Source organism: Rissa tridactyla, chromosome 11 (genome assembly GCF_028500815.1).
Source record: "Rissa tridactyla isolate bRisTri1 chromosome 11, bRisTri1.patW.cur.20221130, whole genome shotgun sequence".
Classification (NCBI taxonomy): Eukaryota; Metazoa; Chordata; class Aves; order Charadriiformes; family Laridae; genus Rissa; species Rissa tridactyla.
Genome location: NC_071476.1, coordinates 11,048,230 through 11,063,214, shown reverse-complemented (window position 1 = coordinate 11,063,214; position 14,985 = coordinate 11,048,230).

Sequence of the window (14,985 nt, the reverse complement as noted above, 5' to 3'; positions counted from 1 at the left end):
TTGTTTGACGTAGTTCGCTGTGGTAGACCTTGCATGCTGCTGTTACCTTGCCCATTGCTGCGGACCACGCTAATCTGCAAGCATTCACGACCATTCGCATCAGTTGCCAGCCATGCTACGGCAAGTAACTGGTAGCACTTATTTTCTTTGATAGGCTGAACACTTTGGGATCCAGCTCTTTTATCTACATTGCTCTTCCTGAATGAGTGGTACTTGTGAGCTTAGCATTCTTAAAATACAGGAGGACCACTTCCATTAAAAGTGGTATACAGAACTGGAATTAGGAAGAAAATTACAGTTCAGTAGATAGCTGTTCTTAGTCAGTTCTATTATTAAGGAATTTCATCTTGTGCCTGACTGTGAGGAAAAAAAGCCAAAAAAAATCTTGTTTATTTATTCTAGTAGGAGGTGAACAGAAAGTGCATGGGGGGGGGTGTCACGTGATCTGAGTTTCTCTGGCTGAAAATTAGGCATCTTGAGTAAGTCAGTATTGGAGGTTCTCACTACTGTCAGGGGAGCAAGGCAGGCCTTGCAGAAGCCAATTCATCCTACCTCATTTATATACCCGCCCTGAATAGAGCTGGACCCTTCTCTGTAGATGTGTCTCTCAGATAACTACAGAAAGATCTGCGTATTTTTTTCTGCACCCGTATGTAATCTTTTTGATGGTTAAAAATCGGCTGAGAATGAATCCTGGGCTTTCTTTTGCTTGCTTTCTTAGTAGAAGCTGGTACAAACTATTTTATATTCAGCTCCAGTGTAAGTTTAAATGTTTAAGTTTTTTAACTGTTTTTTTCATTCAAACTAATTTGTTGCTAGTTTGTGTTGTTATTGTGCTAGTGAAAACATCGCGGTGCCTTTACAAAATACGTTTCTGCACAACCACAGCTTTGCCCCTCAGTAATTTTTTATCCCTGCTGCTATGCTACGCAGCTTACTTCCAGGTCTTGCCAAACTGTACTGTGACTAAAAGTACAGTGGTCGCTGTTACTGTGGCACTGGATATAACTAAGTTCAACTCAATGCAAGAAAAGTTAACCAGCTTTCCTATCTTTGTAATTTGTCTAGTGTACTAATATAATTTTTTTTTTTTTTAATTAGATGCACTTTATCCACAAACAGTTTCCATGTGTCTTGAATGCCCAACGACTTCTGGCAAAAATTCAGTAATTTTCTTTTGGAGATGTCGGTTTTGCCTGGATGTGTAATAATAACAGCAGCAATCATAATTTCTCTAGGTCTCTCACTAATTGTTCAAATTACCTCATTCTTCAATACTTCAATTACCTCATTCTGTTCCCTCTTCTATTTCCCCTGGGTACTGTTTTTAATATTCCAGGCTGTAAAACAAGTTTAGGTAGATATCCCTTTAAAAAGTTTTATTATCTCTAATTTTATCATTCTCTATTTATTATGTTGTATTATTCTGTAAGCCTGAAGAGTTAGAAACAAGAGGGGGCATTCCGGCTTTTTCAAGGAACTCTGTAGAGTTGTTTCTTCCCTGTCCCCCCCACCAGAACCAAGCTGTCTGATTTAAAATGCAGTGACATTTTTATGTATTGTGCTGTAGGATATTCTACAGATATCGTAAACTTACTTATCATTGATTTTTCTTTCTGTGCAGGTATGTTCATTACAATAAAAGTCTATCGCTTTTAGATGGGGACACAGGGGGAAGGAATACAAAAGCACTCATAATTTGAAATGAAAAAAACACTTAAATCCAAGCAGCCTTTTCGGTCCCATGAGGAGCGAGAAACAGATTTTTATCATCGCTTTTTAGATGCATGGCTTTGCTCTAACGACTGAGATGGATGTCCCCGTGTTTGCTGCAAAATTCTTACCCCATTCGGGTACGTGACCCTTGGTTCTGCGCCAGGCCTGAGATGCGTCCCACTCCTCATTTGTAGCCGTGTTGTCTAACCACAGGAGGGAACTCTTCCCTGTGAGTATTTCAGGAGCTGAGCACGGTCTACAAAAATTAAATAGAGCATGGGTTGTGTAAGAATCAGGTTGCTTGTTTGTGGTTTTTTTTTTTCTTGATCTCAGACGTGATAGATGAGCAGAAAGCTGACGTCGCTGATTTTCCCCAGAAATCTAAGGCAGATGGGGCTTTTCCTCTCAGGCTTTCATGCTCTGTTTTAAACAAATCCTTTAAAAAATAGTTTATTTGGATGCATGACTTAATAGACCTCAAAAGCCTGTAGAGGTTGTGTCATTGCAAAAAAGAGTTGCTATACACTAGAAGTATTTAAACATCTATGATGGTATGATTTTCCCTCGTGCCTAAGAGTACCTCTGCTCTGGTGAACTCTCATCTCCCATTTAGATAATTTGGCTGCGGTTGCTAAGAGACAACGCTTACCTTGGTTCACTGTTAGCCCTGTGACAAATGGCATTAGGTCTCCTATGGTATGAGGATGAGTAAGACGATTAACCATATATAAGGCTGTCCTCTACTGTCCCTGCAGAATTATTACATGAGAGGTATTAGAAAGGTAGTGCTAAGTAGTGGAAGAAAGGCAAAGCAGATAACAATTGTGAGCATCCAACGGGTGTTATCCATGAACAAAGACGACAGATGCCCCTACCAGTGCTGGGATCTCAGTGCTGCTGTGACACAAGCGCTCATTTTCCTCCTCCAGTAGTAATAATTCCACGTGTTCACATTCTTCTTCAAGGAGAAGAATCACTGATGCCATCTACTGTATGTGTATGTACCTGTGGAGATTAAGGGTTGTTTAAGATGCCAGGCAGACTCAGCGTACTAAAGCTAAGGAAGGCTTCTGACATAAGATTAACATTTCATTGGTGAAGGAGGGGAGGAAATATAAATTATAAGCCGATATTGTCTTGCCAAAGAAGACTGAGGCTAGCAAGACCATCAACATCTGTACTGTAGTACCCTGGATGCATATTCACATGGAAGAAAAGACCATAGGGATTTTATTACTCGGTACGACTATAAACAGCTTACTTTCATAGATGTTACAGTTACTTTCTGGATGAAAGAAAGTCTCTGGCTCTTGACTTAATGAGGAAAAAACAATAAAGCAAAAAGAAAAAAAGCCAAGCATTGATTTCAAAGCCAGATTGGGCAGACTGTTGTGATTCTCTAATCAGACCCTGTGTGTACCAGTGGCCAGAGATCTTTATCCAGGACTTACAGAAGAAATGCAAACTTTATACATGAATATGCGCTGCACTATAAAGATTAACTGAATGCAATGTCTATATTGTTCAGAAACATTCCCAGTTTACTGCCATTCTTCCTGGATGTTATCAGTGCTCATTCTGTATTCGATGGACTGGTACATGGAGTAAACAAGGTGGTGAGTTTTCCCAAATTTCTATTCTATAGCAATTAAAAATACAGTGCTACATCGAAAGAGATCAAAATCAAGAGAGATTTAAAAATGCACAGAATTGCCAAATGTCTTTCTTCCTTTCACATATCTTACATGCTTTTAATGAGAGTCCACTACCCATCACTGTGTCTGGCAGTTAACTTCTGGGCAAGAACTACAATTTGGCTTTTTTGTATTTTAATCGGCAGATATAACACTTTTTTTTTCTGGTTTGCTTTCATGGGTGTTAATACGCACATTGCTGCAGTCACCTGGGTGAACAACAGCTATGTTGAAACCACCTCCAGCCCTGCGCTAGAGTAGGTAACTGTGCTTTTACTACGTCCGCGGTTATAAATCTGTCCTTCCAGAGGCCTTGCTGTCATCCTCAGCGGCTGTCATAAGCTCAATGGGCTACAGCCTTTTTCCTCCCCTAGTTTTAACATACTTTGTTTTATTCCTAATTGCAGCTTAAAACGGTGCAAATCCCTTGCATTTCTTGTACACAATTTTCTAGGTAAGGGAATAGTATTTTTTTTCTCCACCCATTCTTCAAATGTCCATTTTCCTCTTTTCCTTTAAAAATACAGAATAGAGAGCGCTGGGGGGTGGGGGGGAGTGAGGGGGGGAGAGAAAGAGAGAGAACCCTCCTTAGGAAACAAGCTGCAGCGAAACTAAGCTTGCATTTCCTGCGAGTGTCGGTGCTGCTTCTGGCTCAGTATCCATGGAAACCTGATTTCCCATCCTGCTGCAGGAATTAATTGAAGATCCCAACCCAGTTGCTCAGGGAATCACTATGATATTAATTCACATCAGGCTATCAGGCTCACTTTATTATCTCAGATACGCTTTTCATTACTTTTTATCAGAACAAAAGGTTGAATTAGCTTTCACCAACTTAACAAAAAAAGGCCATCTCCATTTTTACCTCCTCAAAACCAGGGCACAGCACATAGAGGCTACGGCTTGTAAAAGAGCTATTTCAAACGAACCTTGGCCAAAACATCGACAACAGGAGACAGCGCACAGCTGGGAGTGCTCTATGCAAATTTCCTTCCCCACGTCACATACTGAGCTCTCCTTTTCACCCGTGACACTAGCTGGATTACCCTGGGGGGGAAAAGGCCACCGTCCACCTTTCAGTATCAGAACATACCCTCCTCTTCCACAGTTCATTCTGCCCTGGGATATAACGTGCAAAGCTTCAAAGAGAATAAGCCAAAAGGGACTTTTGCTGGGGAATATTGTTTCCAGATTTCTCTTTGAAGGCTTGTCGTTAATTACAAACATAAACATGTCAAGTTCCCACAGGATCCGCTCCTGGATCACCCATCTCTGGATATCTACCTTTGAACTTTCTTTCCTCTTGCTTTTATTTCCTGCTTGATTCCCTAGCTGCTATCCCCATTCCCTTTCTCCCTGACCTCCAAATCTGTGTCTTTTCTGCTTGGACATTGATTTTCTCTGCTTTCATCTTTCTGATACTTTGTATTGAGCAGCTGGTCCTTTTGTAACCATGACAACTGCATTGTGACGTCAGCAAAGGATCTCGCTACTATCTGAGGAACTGGATCTCATTAAATGCCAGGGATGCTGCTTGAGCTGACGTTTAGTGTCCTGTGCCCAGGGGAGGCGTTTAGTTCGCCGTCTTCTATATTTTGTCTGTGGGCCTGGAAAGGCCAATTCCTTATGTTAGCTGGTACCTTCAGACAATTGCCCTTCTCCATCTCCAGTTCGCGCTACTGAGCTATCGTCCCCTCCACAGATGTGGGCTGTTCAAGGAGCACTATCGCAGGAAGGACGGCAGGGATGTTATCATAGACTGATCACACAGTCCTTGGGTTACATCCAAGAACTTATGCTGTGTTGCGCTGCTACATCTCATGCACTGCACTGGCAGTTTATGAGAAGAAACTGATTTGTCTCAAGCTGTAATCCCAGGCGCTGCAAAAGCTGCATATACTTGCTACAGAATAGTTTTGGGTTCACGGACAAAGCTAAGAAGCGCTGTTTTCCCTGACTGGTTGTCCTGGTTTCGGCTGGGAAAGAGTTAATTTTCTTTCTAGTGATTGCTGTGAAAGGAATGCCAGCTTCTCATAGAAGCCTAGACAAAACGATGGAATATTCCATAGCATAGACCATTCCGTACCATTCCATTCCTGCTCCGTATATAAATAGGGGTTAGCTGGGGGGGCAGGAATCCTCGATCACTGCTCGGGAGGGTGCCAGTTCACTGGGCACTGAGAGTGACCTCTGTCATTATTAGTATCATCATTTTTCCTTCTGTGTTATTCTTTCTATTAAAATGACTATCTCAAAACAGGAGGGTTTTTTCCGCCCTGTCGTCCTTTTTTCCCCCCTCTTCTCCCTGCCCCTTCGGTGGTGGGTGAGCGAGCGGCTCTGTGGTTCTAGTTGCCAGCTGGGGTTAAACCGTGACACTGGTAAATGCAGGCAGGGGAAAAGTGAAAGTAACGTTTTGAACTGACTTAGTGGCAACTCCAGGCACATTAGACAAATACTTAGGAGGATGAAGAACTACCATAGACCAGTGAAAGGCTGTACTGGAATACAAGGACACCAGTATTCTTAAGGGTAATAATTTTCCCCTCTAGTTAGATTTACAGATTACAGGTTGTGTTATATTGTTACTCACCGCCAAGACGCAGAACTCCATCTGTGATGAACCACTCCTCAGTCTCAGGCTGCAATTTCCCAGCGTCAGACTCTTTAGGCATCTAGGGATTCAAATGCTGTCAGAGATAAGAGCTAACCGAACGTAGACTTCCAGGGAGAATAGAAATTAGTAGGCAATCACCTACTTCCCACCCATAGCAAAGCTAGACCTTCCCTGTGTTCCTCTTCTCCCAGGGTAAAAACACCAACTGGCTTGGACTTCCTCTCTCTTCCCACATCAACAAAGACCATGAGGTCTGTGAATCTGAAGTCCTGGGATAAAGTAACACAGTGAAAACACCTCCTTTACGTTCAGCTGCAGTAAGAATACCAGCTGCTTTACTCTAAGAAAGTGCTGACAGAAACCGTAACGAAAATAATAAAAATTCATTACACAACCTCTTCTCTCTTTCTTCACTCAGTTCAGGCTACTTAGAGTTCAAAAAGAACCCTAAAAAGAAAGGTGAAGCCCACCAATACAACTTGATGTGAGCTTAGATTGAAAGTGCAAACACAATGAAGTAATGAGGTGGCAAGTCTAGAACAAATAAGCAAAAGTACTTTTCTGTAGTAATATATGACGGAACTCAACGCTGGACGACACTGTACAGGCCGTAAGTATGAACAATTACACGGTGGACTATATAACCTAATGAAGGATAGATGTATTGATGGCTGTTAAACATAATGTTGAGAAGCGGCCTCTGGCTGAGGAATCACCTAACGGTATACCGGACGGCGGGGGCAGGAGAAAAAAAATATAATTCTGTGCTTGCTTTGTTAGACGTTATCAGCACCCACTATCGGAAACTCACAGCCAAGAATTAGATGGGTTAAGGAGACCTGATCTGTCAGTTTTTCAAAGGCAAAACTCAATAAAGTACAGCAAAATTCTCAAAAAGTTAAAAAGTCTTGCTTTTACAAAAGGAACAATTAGGACGCAACACAACTATATTAAAAAAAGAAAAAAGAAGGCTAAATATATAATCTCTCAGAATATGAGTAGGAACATCACGAAACAAAAAGGAAATACATTTTTGCACAGTACCTAAACCCATGGAACTGTCATGAAATACCACAGAGACGCACGTTCAGCAGATGCAGAAAACATCGAGCAACCACCTCTGGTTAACAACATGTCTCAACCTGGATTTATTTGAGAGAGAGACTCTTCCCTCTCCCACCATCACTGCTCTTTCATAGCATAATCCAAATTAAATCTTGGTAACTAGTAAACATAAGCACCGTTAACCAGCTCAACATTCCTTGCAGTCGTCTACCTCTGAATCGCTCAGCACCAGCAGAGATACGAACCCAAGCTGGCTGGCCCACGTATCTGAGGTAATTCGGTAGTTGTGTCCTGAGTTTTTGGTGAAGGGTTTAAAGTTTGCCGTCAGAACAACAGGAAATGGAAATTCTGTGTATTTCTGCTTGTCAAGATTGGAGTAGGTCCTCCAATTTCCTTTATAAATAAGGCTGGGATACTGGGAGTGTTTCAGAATATACGTACTAGTACTTTCCTTCTGTCATTAGCCTGAAACGTTTACTCCAACCCATCCTTTCACAGAATCAATTGTCATAATAAAAAAAACCAAAACCCCCCAAAACCCCCAGCAGCTCCCATTTCAGCCTTCTTGTTGAGAAAAAATATTTAAACTACAGTGTTTAGCGGATATAGACATGCATCAATACTCCGCAACTAAAACAGTGGAAAAGCAGCACGTTTCTGCTCCCTTACTCCAGGGCAGCAGCCAGGCCCCCGCCTTGCCCTTCCAGTTCTCTCTGTACTGCTGTTATTTTTACTTTGGCAAAGTTTGGCCTAGTGAAGATGCAGCTGATCTATATAAAAGAGAATAACGGAGTACAAGAATACAATTAACAAAAACAACGCCACAAATTCACGGGCAATGAAATGTTTTCCTGTCTTTCACAAAGATTTAAAAATACCTTTAGCAATGGTTTCATATATTTAATTATATGTGACCACACACTTAATTGTATGTGACATTTAACTGACATTTACTTTCCAGTTTTTCTTGCGCATCTTTAAAATATACCTGTCTTTGCATATTTGCACTTGGCAATGTAAACACTCGGTCAGTCAGCTGTAGCTCACTTCCCCAAAGCCAGGTAACTGCTTCCACGGACAGCTGCTCTGAGTTAGATTTGAACCCGCAGCAGTCCTAAATGTTATTGCTGGTTTCCAGAGGCAATCAGTACCTTCTGATTCTAGCATATTCTAAATTCTCCAGATATCTTGCTTTTTAAAAAATTAACCGACTAGATATTCCCAAAAGCTGTTTCTTGCTAATCAGATACGCTTTGCTTTACATTCAGTATGGTTGAATGAATTCTTTAATTCTAAGGGATTAACATATAAGCTCGTCTCTTCAGACAGCAAAATATTACTCTTGGATAGCACGTGACTTTTAAATTCCTCTGTTAACTGCTCTGGGTAGCCTTCAGAGGACAACAGATGCAACATCTGTCTCCAATATATAACGATGTGGCTATTGTTGCCTACTGCTAAGTCTGTAAGGTGTACAGAAGGAGCTCCTGTCTATACTTCTCAGTAGCTTAGAGGATTTATTATATTACTCAGTGCTTTATTAGATTAATATGATCTTGCAGTTAAAAACCAGACATTCTCTGTTTCATATTATATACACAAATCACAGTATGGACAAATGAATTGATTATATTTGCCCCGAGATTTCCAAATTAATTTTGTTGTTGACACACACTCAAAACACCAAACAAACAGACTTATTGTCTTAGTAGAAAGAGATTATATTTATTTATTTATGTGTAAAGAGCTAGAGCCTACACTTAGCGTCACTGTAAAAAGGAAATTAGATTTGAACGCTTTTATGCTGTAAGAAAAATAAAACAAATTACAAGACCTAATTGCTAACAAAAAAGGGCCATTTTCTCAGTAAGCAGGAAAAGAGATGAGGAAAAATAAATTCTTCTTTCTCTTACCTTTGGGTCTCGTTCAAGCTTACATTTGACATCAGAGTCAGTCTGTCTTCTAGTGAGCCATACATAAATAAAAACGGAGCAGCTTTGCACTTTTTCAAGTCCTACACGGCAAGTTATCTGGAAAAAAAGGCGATGAGGTCTCTTCTATTAATGTACATTCTTCCTTAGACTCAGCTTCCTCAGACTCAGGTCCAAACTCCCTTTTGGACAAGCCAAAACCAGACAATCCAGAGATCCAGACATCAAAGCAACAATGAAATCGTAGCTATGCAGCTTGGCAAGCAAGCAACAAGTAAAGGGTTTAATTTTTGACTGAAGTTAGATTTGGGTTTTTTGTTTTGGTTTGCTTTTTGGTTTTGGTTTCTTTTTTGTTAAATAAGGCCCGGGTAATCCTGTCCCTGTCCACGGCAATTGCAAAGCTGGTGAAAGGAAGATTCAAGGCACTTTGCCATTACGGAACAATCTGCTACAGAAGGTCTTTCTCATGCTTTTGATTAGCAAGTTGGGGACATCTGAGCCAAGAATGGTTCATAGCGTATTACACTGCAGTTATATCTACATTGTATCAAAATCACCTTGAATATTTGCCCTGGGATTTCCCGCTCACCTCAGTTAATACCGTGCTGTTTCCAGTCCCGGGGTGGCTGTGGGATAGAAAACGTTACCCTGTGCTCTGCAATAGCCTTCAGGAACCACTCATTCTGGTGGCGAACTCACAATTTTACTGCTTTTGCTCTTGCTTGATACCTTTGACACGGTCCCGCACAACATCCTTCCCTCTAAATTGGAGAGATGGGTCTGATGGATGGACTATTCCATGGATAAGGAATGGGCTGGATGGCCGTGTCCAAAGAATCACAGTCCCTTAATAATAGATGTGTTGCAGCAATGGATTCCACAAGTTAGCGATTATGATGTTAAAAACTCCCATGTATGAGAGACAGACCTCAGGCTGTTGCCATGAAAGGAGCTAAATTCACTTCTTCTTATTCCCAGAGTAAGGCCAAGAACTTAATTTTCATATTATATAAGCGTTTAACAATACCTCCTCTTGCACTTCTTAAGTAGTAGAACAGGAGGAAACAGAACGTGGTTGCATTGCACTCACTCTGTTAACCTTCCCATTTGCATTTCCTGAATTTTATTTTTAGACATTCAACTTCAATGATACACGAACAGGAGGTTTTTTGCATTGCATTCAGCAACTTTGAAAAATACATTGAAAAAAATACTTTGAAAAATAAATGTTACAGACATTTTAGCTAGCTAATCTCCTACCCTACCTCTCAGCAGGTCATTGATCCTGAATGCGTATTGTTTACCTCTTGTTTATTTCTCCAGGGTGATCTCTGCCAAAAATTCCAAAACAAAGCACCAGTCTTGCCCCAAAGAAAATCTGACGGCAAAACCAACTTTAGAATATTAACCAATGCTTATGTATACAGTAAGTTAAAAATCACCATCTCCTGACAGGAAAAGTCTTATCGTAGTTAGAATAGTGGTAGACTTAGGGGTTTTACCAAGTACAGCTTGTAAAAGCTGAGGAAAGAAGTGTGACTGTAATAAAACTAAAACACAATACAGACACGTCAAACAAATACAAACCAGAGGCAAGGTTCCCCTCCACCTCACGACTGAAACAGGCCAAGTCTGGGCTGTAGCCGTATCTTGATCTTGAGTTTGCTTCAGCTATTCTATGACTGAATGCTGAGAGCTTTTATCCCAAGATGAGCAAGAACTCTAAAATCAACCTGAGTGAAAGCTCATTGCTGCTTCCCGATTAATATGCCAGAAGGTCTGTGTGACATTTCTATGGAATGTCTCCGTGCTCTTGGGACTGATGATTCAGTGCAGAGCTGCTTGGAATTTCTACAAAACTTCAGCCCTCCTCACTTCTCAAACAGCTTCCTTTTACCAGCCTGTCAAGCTAAACTAAAAATAATTGCTTTGTGTGCAATAACAAGGGAAAGGATGGAAATTTCACAGCACAATGTATTAGGCAGCTCACTAGAAAGAGGAAGCTGCATTTTCAAGAGCAGCGTGAAATGCCACGTTTAATTCTTTTTTCTGCAGTTAGTTAGAAAAAAAAAAATAATGCCAAATTTTAAGGCATTATTGAGTAACATAGTGAGTAACCTTCAAGCTAAAGGAATATGCAATTAAGATGTCTGTAAGGTCAATTTGATGAAATTTGTTCCTTGCTTGTCATAGTTTCATGACAGAGATAAAGGAAAAAGCTGTGTTTGGAAGAGGGCTAGTAACTGCTAAAACAGACATGAAAGAACTGGAAGTCTCAAAACAAGTATAAAACCACAGACTAACTGGGTTTTCACAACACTTCAGAGACTAGCCTCACCACAAACTAAATGCTATTAAATGGAAAAAGACCAATTTCAAGAAAATGAATCTCCCCTCATACCTCTCAAAATCCAGCAACTGTCCCCAAGGCCTGCAGCCGAGGGACCGATCCGTGTCCTGTGTGTACGGGATCCTGCTGCAAGTCATCCCGCCATTCCATGAAACGCAACAGGGACAGACAGAGGAAATCTGGGACCCACTGGCAAGCAGCAGTCAAGGACCTTACAAACATTCTTCCCACATGAGCTATTTCTTTGTAAGCGTGTTTTAAACATAGGAACACATTTATGAAAGTAACTAGAGCGGGGCAGCCGAAGCCCTCTGCATTCAGTACAGGCAAATAAGAACCGATTCACAGAATTTGCTGCACGAGAGGGGCCAGTAGTGCACTCACAGACACCGAGGAAGAAGTGGCATGGACTTTTAAGCTTTAGTCACAAAATAAGGACCCACTACACAAATGAAAACTATTTCTGGGAACGCTCGGATAAGTGCATTGTATGCATATTATATATGACATGAAATTATTTACTTTAAGCTGCCTCACAGGTGGTTTCAGAAGGAAAGGAATAGAGCGATTTTATCAAGAACTTTTACCACATTTAATTATATATCCAGATTTTTAATTTTCTGAGATAACCATTAGGCTGAGAAAGACCTACAAAGATAACAGAAGCGTTGTTGAAAAGGAACTGAATACTTTAAAACCCAATACACTTCAGAGTCATTAGTGAATTATATATTAAATCCACGAATAATGCAAGTTAAGATGTGTTGTAAAAGCTGTTGAGCATAGATATGAAAACCAAAGGAATCTACAATATCTAACAGATAAATTTCTTATGATTTCAGGGGTACAGGATGACACCATCAGAAGGTTAAAGGAAAATCGTGGCAATAAATGAATTTTAAAAAAAAAAGGGAAAAGAAAAGAAAAAAGCAACTTGAAACGACCATCTTCCAAGAGGAAATAATGCCATTAATCACCTGGAAAGAGCTTTAGAAAACAAATATACTGAGCAGTAAGAAATCGTTGGATCAATATTTGATATACATTATGGCAAGAAAATCACTGTATGCGATTTTCATTTACATGACATCCCATGCGGGGAGAAGGTCGTTCTTCTTTTAAGCAGTCTACACTCCTTACCGAACACTTCCGCACAAAAAAGGATTCAGGCAAAATGCAAGAAATTCCACTCAAACTGTATTTTCTAAGACGACATTTAAAGGTTTACGTAAGTAAAGTTTAGTCAAATACCATCTTCCATGTCCACAAATCCATCCGAGATGCATGGTTGAGATGTATGCACTACAGGAATGACGGTGTCAAATTAGGATTAAATGAGTAATTTAGACTTAACAATGTATTCAATTACTTCTTTCTTCTATTTTGAGTAGTTCTAAAGAGACCGGGATTTTCCAGACTTCATAGTTCTAATTGTTTGTGTTTAACATCTTCCTTCAAGTCACTTCTTCAGGGTGTGTGTTTCCTTCGACCACAGACGCATACATCTGTGCACAGTGACTTCATTCAGCCGACGTCCGTCCCTCTTGGTCACTGGCTTCGCCGTAGGCACATGCTCATTGACAAGGTGTTCTTTCCTTGCTTCTGGCTTTTGCTTTCTTGTTGCATGGAAATGTAGCATAAATCCTGACACACGAGTTAGCTCACCTTCTGAAAAGAATCCCCGTTGCTTGGTGGGACTGCTTCTCCTATTCCACTGCTAGAACATATAACTAATTAATCCTGTAAAAATCAATTGAGGTTATGACTGCTTTTTCTGCAAGCTGAGTACGGCAGCATTTGCGGTGTCTTTTACTATGATGGTAGGAGCTCCATAGCAACAGCATGTTTGCATTTCTACCAGAACCACATTGCTCCCGCACTGTCTACCAGGAAAACTGTTTCAATATGAATGATCACAGTTATTTTGTTTGTGTGCTGAAGAATTTATTCTGATTAAGAGAGTAAAGTTTTAACTAAAAAGCTGGGTTTATTTGTCCATAGTTAGCACGGATTTCACTGTTCCAGCTTTCTTGGGACTTCAGACTGACAACGTTTCTTTGGTGCTAAGGAATTGGAAGTTTTGGCTTCCTTCACCTGTAATTCACTAATATACAAACATGCGCAAAAGCTGTTCGGAGGGTTTAAACAGACATTCCCTGAAATAATTCTTTATTACACTCATAGAATCTCTGATCCTTTTCTTCACATGTACCCATTTCAAGAGGGTCTTCATCCTCTTAACGCCGTCCAAGAAAAGCTTTTCATAAAGTACACACAAGCAAACCCAAACAGATTAGATAGAAAGCAGCCAAATGTCTGGGCACAGTTATATGAAATATAACAATTAATACACATTTTTAAGGCTAAACACAGACAGAACACCATGGACATACTGTTGTACCCCTGACAGTACCGCTTACAGCCAGTAGACTGAGGGGCTCTGAGATGAAACTTGGTGTTTCACTGATCATCACCTGTAGCATGGTCCATTAGAAAGAACATGAGGCCTGGTTTCACGTGTCAAATCAAAGCCCAAATACATCATACTCAAGACACTTCACGGCTTTGTATCCTTGTTTTCATTTTAATCCCTGTCTTAGGTAGCCAAATGACACATATGATTTAGGAACAATTGTAATGGTTTCTATATGCTAAGAACACAAATCATCCCCTGTCCAACTGGCAGGAAAAAGCACGCAGCTCAGGACAGGTAATTGTAGTCTCATTCCATGGGAAGTCAGGCTGATGCGAAGCGCACAGATGTCCTACTGAAAGGGCAGAATGGTTCCAAAGCCTCAAAATTATTCACGTTATTAAATAATGACAGCTCTAGTGAGTCAACATCATAAACCAGGACGAATGCTCCTGACCAGATAATAATATCTGGGATCCAAAAGGATTATCTCCGACGCTGCACTGGCAGACTAAGCTGCTTGCCAATCATCTCTAACCTACAACTCACAAATTCAGTGGTACTTTACACTTGAGCCTGCTAGCCCAGGAGGAGGAGAGGTTGAAATTCAAGTGTTGGCAGTGTTCTAACAAACAGGCAAATCTGTGCAACTCATTAACCGCTCCTGTAATCATTCTGCACGGGTCAAGTGCTGTTGTACCGTATTTGAGTGTACAACGAACATGTGAATATACATTTGTCCTCTGGGAAATGTGGAGGTATGAAATGTCACAGACATACACAGAGAGCAAAATAACTACACAATATTTTTTGCGTATGCCCAGAAATACAGACAAACACCTTCTATTTACGACATAAACATTGCAGCTTCTGAGTGCTGGTGTTGGGAACGTCAACTCTGAGCTGGCTGAAAGAGAAGCAGCAGCAAACCTGCCTCCTTTGTGAAGACATCCATGGAGGCGGAAGGCTGGCAGGTTTGACATTCATAGCAGTGGCAGGAAAATCTGACAGCAAGGGGGAAAAGAGAGAGGCTCCACCTACATGAGAGTCCCAAAGGAAAACTACACTTGGGGGTGGGGGGGGCGGGGGGGAGGAAGCTAGGCCGAATTTCAAACACAAAAAGGATTTCAACTCAATCAAAACCAGACTCAGTCCATTACTCCTGTTCTTAAGCTCCAGCTGGAGGACACAGTCCATCAGCT